The sequence below is a fragment of the Mus pahari genome, chromosome 19 (genome assembly GCF_900095145.1).
Source record: "Mus pahari chromosome 19, PAHARI_EIJ_v1.1, whole genome shotgun sequence".
NCBI lineage: Eukaryota > Metazoa > Chordata > Mammalia > Rodentia > Muridae > Mus > Mus pahari.
The window spans coordinates 34,129,664-34,136,045 of record NC_034608.1 but is presented as its reverse complement, the minus strand read 5'-3'; the positions used below and the strand labels follow the sequence as shown (position 1 = coordinate 34,136,045).

General features: G+C 41.1%; 1 pseudogene; it reads right to left on the bottom strand.

Annotated features, from left to right (window-relative positions):
* Positions 1-1,023: 1,023 nt before the first annotated feature.
* LOC110336953 lies at positions 1,024-6,162 on the bottom strand (annotated as a pseudogene).
* Positions 6,163-6,382: the final 220 nt, after the last annotated feature.

Genomic DNA, 6,382 nt, shown 5'->3' with positions numbered 1-6,382 from the left:
GAGAGAGAGAGAGAGAGAGAGAGAGAGAGAGAGAGAGAGAGAGAGAGAGAGACCAAGAGTTTCTGCCCTAAGGGCAGAGGCCCTTCTTTTCTGTCTCCCATAGGCCCTCCTGCAATACTTGAACCCATGGCTTAGTTGGACAAACTGATATAACTTTGTAATTGGAAAAGGGTTTTTATTTCCCCCTCCAATTTCAAGAATTAGCATCTCTAAGGCAGAGTGGCCTGCCTCTATATACTTTCCTATAAACTTTCCGTCTCCAGTCAGTGTCCATCATCAAATGGCAGCTTTGGTGACTCAGAACTGGCTTTGTCCTTTGTGGGCCACTTTGAGCTCAGGTTGGGGGCACCTTGGCTGTAGGTTTTAGGATTAATAGATTTTTTTTTTTGTTTTTTGTTTTTAAACAGTCTCTCATAGTCCTTATTTATGGTGCCAATGACACTTTTTTGAAATGTTCTGGCATTTTTTAAAATATTCTGGACCTAGAACCAATTTATTAGTTAGCTGTTCTACTGTTTCATCATTTCCCCAATCAGGACCCAAATTTTAACCAAAATGATTCCACCCATCTCCCTTACTCCCTGCCCCAATCCTTCCACCCCCAATTAATATACCAGTAATAGCTAAAACCTACACATATACTAGGCTGTAAAAATTCAGTTAACACTACTGGGAAGAGGGCTGTGGGTTGTGGAGGATGCTCTTTGAAGATCGACAGTATCTTTGCTTTCCCACACCCCAGTTCTGCAGGTTTTATCCTTCATGGAAGGCCCACTGCTTCCTTAGCAAAACGCAGAACAGGTTGCCTTGAAACACTCACCCTTTCCCTCCACTGGGACGGGTGTGCAAACTATACAGCTTGAACAATTTAAAGCACTTGGGCTGCTGCAGGACACACAAACTATGCTGGCTATTCCAAGGACCTCTTCTCAAGCCACCTCTATGGTGTCAAAACAAGTGCAACTCCTTCCCTCCCCCTTGAAACCCACAGTCAGAGGTGACAGGGGCTGGTACCCAACAGGGCTAATTTTTACTGTCTTTTGATGTCATCATCCTCTGGGGATAGGAATGCCACCACGCTAGCCTTTCCTCATAGAAGGATATGACAACCTGTGGGCACTTGACAATGGCTTCCTTGGCAGGGACCAGGTCAGCCTCATCAGCGTTTTTCCATTTCATCAGGAACATGAGCTTTCCACTGGATTCAGTGGCTCCAATAAGCCGCTCTGCTGGCTCCAAACCCTGGGCAAAGCCTTGTGGCTTTTCTGCTTCTTCTTTCTTCTTTGGTTTGTTTTCCTCTCCTTTATCTTCAGAATCAGAATCAGCATCAGCTTTGTTCTTGCCTCCCTCTGATTTATCTCTCTCATGAGCTGTTTTCTGTGACTATACAAACTCAGTAATAAGGTCAGGGCAATCCAGATTCTCTTCTGGCCCCCAAGTGTTATCCTCATCTGAGAAACCCCTCCACTTTAGAAGATATGCCAACTTGCCCTTGACAAATTTTTCCACCACATATTCCTATTCATCTTCCTCTTATCTCCACCACTTTCTTCTTGTTTTGTTTCTTTCCCCCATAGTACCCGTCAGCTTTCTGGTGTAAAGGGTGACACTGCTCATAGCAGTGCCCAAGAGTACGGGAGAAATCGGTACCACACTGCTCGCGTGTTGCGTTGGGCGGTCCGAAAGAATAGCGCCCAGAAAAGCAAAAAGCCCTCTTCTATTCTTTTTTTTTTTTTTTTTTTTTTGTAGATATTTTCTTTATTTACATTTCAAATGCTTTTTTTTTTTTTTTTTTTTTTTTTTCCCCGCCCCTGCTCACCTACCCCCCCCCCTCATTCCCACTTCTTGGCCCTGGCCTTCCCCTGTGCTGGGTCATATAAAGTTTGCAAGACCAAGGGGTCTCTCTTCCCAATGATGGCCGATTTGGCCATCTTCTGCTACATATGCAGCTAGAGACTCAAGCTCAGGGGGTACTGGTTAGCTCTTAATTCAGTCTCTTCATTCTGTCAACTGCTTATTTTTCAGGGAAGAATATTTTTAATTTGATTTAGTCCTCTGTGCCAATGATTCCTTTTACATCTGGGACAACTGGAGTCCCACTAGAAAGTTAACTTCTGTGCCTGCATTGTGTTTTTGTATATTTTCCTCCAAGGTTCAATGTTTCAGGACTTACAACAAGACATGTGGTCTGCCTTTACTTTCTCTTCCTACAGAGTGATATATAAGAATATAATTCAGATATCTACATATGAACATACAGTTTTAAATATATCACTTGTTGAAGCTTTTTCTCAACTATGTATAAGGGAAAGCTATGTAATATTAGATACAATGTTTTGCTTTCTCCAGTCTCTTTCATCTCTGTTGGCTGTGTCTCCTCTCTATCGTCACCCACCTGTCAGAGACCAGGTTGAGAAAGCCCAGGCATCTTACATCTCGGGCATCCCGCAGCCCAGGCATCTTACACCCAGGGCATCCCGCAGCCCAGGCATCTTACACCCAGGGCATCCCGCAGCCCAGGCATCTTACACCCAGGGCATCCCGCAGCCCAGGCATCTTACATCTCGGGCATCCCCGCAGCCCAGGCATCTTACACCCAGGGCATCCCGCAGCCCAGGCATCTTACATCTCGGGCATCCCACAGCCCAGGCATCTTACATCTTGGGCATCCGGCAGCCCAGGTGTTTTCACAGTATGCAGCTAAGAGCCACATAGTTCTTTGTCAAGAGCCCTTCCCTCTCTCCCTCTGCAAGGCCACTCCTGGGAACCAGCAAGACCTAAACAAACATCAAGGACTGAGGGAGTCTTCTCACATTCCAGAGCTGCCCAGAGCTGTCACCTTGAACTGTTCGGAGGATCCGGACTCTGAGATAGGGCTCTTAGATAAGCCGCCCTGTGTCCCAGGGCAGTGGCGCCAAGGACCCTAGATGANTCACTAAATGTATTAGACTTGCAAATAACTCTTCCCAATTATTTCTCTCCTTTGATCACTCCCTCAACCCCTCTCCAAATTGTATTTAACCTGAGCATCTCCCCTTAGTAAGAGAGACTATGACAAACATGCATGGTCTCCGTCTCTTTCTTTATTCCCATTTCTCTCCAGGTTTGTGATCCCCCTCAAGGACCATGAAATAAAGTGTCCCGTGGGCGGGGGGACCCGCCAAACTCTTTTCCTCCTCATTTCCCAGTGTCCTTTAGCCCACTCCTCATTCTTCCTCATTACCCAATGTTACCCTTTCTTGGTTTCCTTTCTTGATTTTAAACATTACTCACACTTATAGCTGTTTACATATATGTATGCTATATCACAAATCATGATTCATATGTGAGAAAGAACATGTGTTTTTGTCTTTCTGAGTTTATGTCACCTCACTTAATTTTATGTTCCTTAAATCTAACTTATAAAAGTTGTATTATTTCACTGTTCTTCACAGTTGAGTAAAATTGCATTGTGTGTATGCACTATAATTTAATTATCTATTTATCTCTTGACAGATAGCTAAGCTGGCTTCATAATTTTTTTGTCAAACCTATAGCAACTTTATACTGAATAGACAAACATTAATTATATTCCCTCTAAAATCAGAAATGAGAACAAATGCATACTCTCACTATTCCTTCTCAGCATACTAGTTGAAACATTAGCCAGAGCAACAAGGCAAGAAAAAGAAATTGAAAGAGATTCAAATAGTAGAGGAAGAAGCTAATGTATGCTAAGAGATGCCATGACCCAGACCCAGAAGACTTATAAGTCAGCTTAAAACTTACAGTGAAGTATTAGGATACAAAACCAATAGACAATAATCATCTTTTCTGTCCATCAATACCAGACTCACTGAGAAGGGACTAGGAAGAACAACCCCTGTCACAAGAGCTCCAACAAATGAAATAGGTAGGCCTAAATTTAACTAGTAATGGTAAATATCACTACAACAAAAACTGTAGCACTATGAAGCCATCAATCTGGGAAGCATGAAAACACAGAAAGACTCAGCTAGTGTTTTTAAACTGGCGGAACGAATACTGTTGCTGTGCCCATGTTAACTAAAAGTCATATGTAAAGTTCATCCAATCTCAATAAAACTCTTACCTTTGTCCTTACACAAATTGAACAAAACAATTCTGAAATTCATTAGAATAATCATAAGATCGAGAACATCCAAAGCAGCCAGGACTAAAAGGAACAAAGTAAGATGTCCACAGTACCCATCCCTGTCTTCTTTTATACCTGAGCAACCATAGAGTTTGAGGACTCAGCATCCCACGGTTGCAAGTGAATTTTGTTTCAAATTTTAGAGTTCTAAAATCTATAAAACAAGAGTATTGAGTGTTGAGTTGGGACTATATTTCCCTTTAATTAATTAGATCTAATATGTGTTAGTATTTTTGAAACACATTAAGAGCAGTTTATAAAGCTGTCTTACAAAATTGTTATCTGAAATTAAACATCTGGACCAACCTGGAGTCTCTTAATTGTCATTTTCCCTGATAGGTCTATGTGGAAAAATAGATGCAGCACAAAAACAAATATTTTAATCATTTAAGTGCCTTTACACCTGCCTTGCTATGAAACCAACATCACTCCAAAACCCTTCATCAATCAATGCAAGAAACACTGTGCCCATGAAACAAGTCCCCAAGTTCCTCATCTCCTCCTTTTCTTGTTACTTTTATTTTATTTTCTGTCTCTCTGACTTTATTATGGTAAGCACCTCATATGCATGGAATCCCACAGCATCTGTCCTTTTGTAACCAGCTCATTCACATTCATCTCTGCCAGACAGTCATTTCCAAAGCTGAATGCCATTCTGCTGTCTTGTACAGTCATTCCTCTGCTCATAGAACTTGGGGATATTTTGCCTTTGTTTCTTGTGACCAACACTCCTGTAAGCATCAGAATGCAAATAGCCAATTCATTTCATCTTCAGTACTTTTGGGATATATCTACAAGAATTGTTAACTTACATGGTAAGTTTACATTTTACTCTATTTCCCATTATTATATGTGAGGGCCATATGGGTCCCAGTTTCTCTGCCTCCTTGCTAAAACTATATGTTTTCTATCATATTGGCCATAGTCATCCTAGTTGGTATGAAAGGTGATCACTGTGGTCTTGATACACCCCACTCTCAATGGCTCATGATTATGAAGATCTTCCTGTGTGCTGTGTTCATCATTTGTGTGTGTTCTTTGAGAAATATTTATGCAAATAATGCAGCCAATTTTACTTTTAATTTTTTAAAGCTTTAAGTATAAAATCTAAAGTTCTGATAATTATTTGGCTTTTAATTTATATTGTGTGTGTGCGCCTGAATATACGTATGTGCAGCAGAGGCCAGAGTTAAAGGTGATTTTGAGTCACCTGATGTGGATGCTGAAAACTGAACTCAGTACCTCTAGGAGAGCAGCAAGTATTCTCAATTTTTAATCTACCTATCCAGCTCTTCTACATAGTTTTAATAGGTTATTTTTTTTCAGTAATGGAATTACAGGTGTCCTTTACATATTCTAAAGATCCATCTCTCATATAATATATAATTTCTCTTCCTTCTTTGTTTTATCCTCTCATTCTCTAGATGTCTTTTAATGCCCAAAGTCACTCAGATGAGTGAGGAATCATCTTTCTGTGTTTTTGTGTCACACTAAGTCATTGTCAAGATCAATATTCTGAAAACTTCCCCCTACATTTACTTGTAAGTGGGTTACTTTCACTTTTTATACACTTCATATATTTGTGACACTTGTAAGATAAGGGCTGTATGGCACTTTTGTGCATGAATGTGGCTTATCTCACCATCATGTGTACAGGGATCTCCTATTCCAACTTCATGGTCTTGTCTTATCTTATTTTTCTTTCCAAGAAAGATATGTAGCATGTATAGGAGTTCCTTTCTGGGGTTTCTCTTCTGCTGAAGTGAACCCTATCTTGTTCCATTGCCACACTGTTGCGATGACTTGGGCTTTGAAGTAGATTTGAAATCAGAAACTGTGTACCTGCCTTCTTCAATGTTTGCCTTAGTTGTCCTTCTATTAGTCTATGCATAGGAGAAATAGTCTAATGTCTGCTCATTTTGGTTCATAGCCATTGCGCTCCCTACCCTCTTGTTCTGCCTCATGGCATCAGAGTCCAAACCATTGGCTTTTCCAAGACAGTAATCCATGGTAAATGCCTGGGGTTGGGTGGAAGTGGGAGAGAGTGTGGTCCTGGACACAAGCCCATGCTCTCCTATCTACACTGACCTTCAGCCCAGCAGCTCATCTTGGACAAACACTTCTCAATTTGTTGTTTGCTCTGAGCCCATCTCCAGAGCCCTGAATTGTTTGGGTTTTATCATTATGTCAATGTTTATTCTTTTTTGAGAAGAGAAAGAAAACTTATGA